Genomic DNA, 582 nt, shown 5'->3' with positions numbered 1-582 from the left:
GGCCTATAAGATCACATGAAAGGTAAGGTACACTGTTGGCCAATGAGATGTTGGCAATCCAAACCAGTGTTTTTAGATGAACCTAAAGGGGATATCTCCTATCACTGCTTTCTAGTCATCGTTACAGCATGCTTTTAAACTGGGACTACGTTAGGTCTACATTAGATCACTATCAGTATACTTTATAAGTGTGTGCCTTTCGGGTGCGTGTTCATTTTGTGACTTTGTTTTGAAAACCGTTAAGCAAAAGTAACCACGCCAGTAAGTACTGTTCTCTAGACGCAATTTCTCTCATCTCTCTTTTTCCTCTTGTTCTCTCATCTGATAATGAGATGTCTTGTATCTATTTCAACCAGCCTTTCTAATGACCTTGCTTCTCTTCCCCAGGTAGAGCCTTAACGCTCACCACCACCTCCTCCCCCCTCTCTCTCTCTCTCTCTCTCTCTCTCTCTCTCTCTCTCTCTCTCTCTCTTCTCAATCTCTCTCTCTCTCTCTCTCTCTCTCTCTCTCTCTCTCTCTCTCTCTCTCTCTCTCTCTCTCTCTCTCTCTCTCTCTCTCTCTCTCTCTCTCTCTCTCTCTCTC

This window comes from Hypomesus nipponensis, chromosome 10, assembly GCF_054491055.1.
Source record: "Hypomesus nipponensis isolate SF chromosome 10, ASM5449105v1, whole genome shotgun sequence".
Lineage (NCBI taxonomy): Eukaryota > Metazoa > Chordata > Actinopteri > Osmeriformes > Osmeridae > Hypomesus > Hypomesus nipponensis.
The sequence above is the reverse complement of the archived record's forward strand: the minus strand, read 5'-3'. Positions refer to the sequence as shown.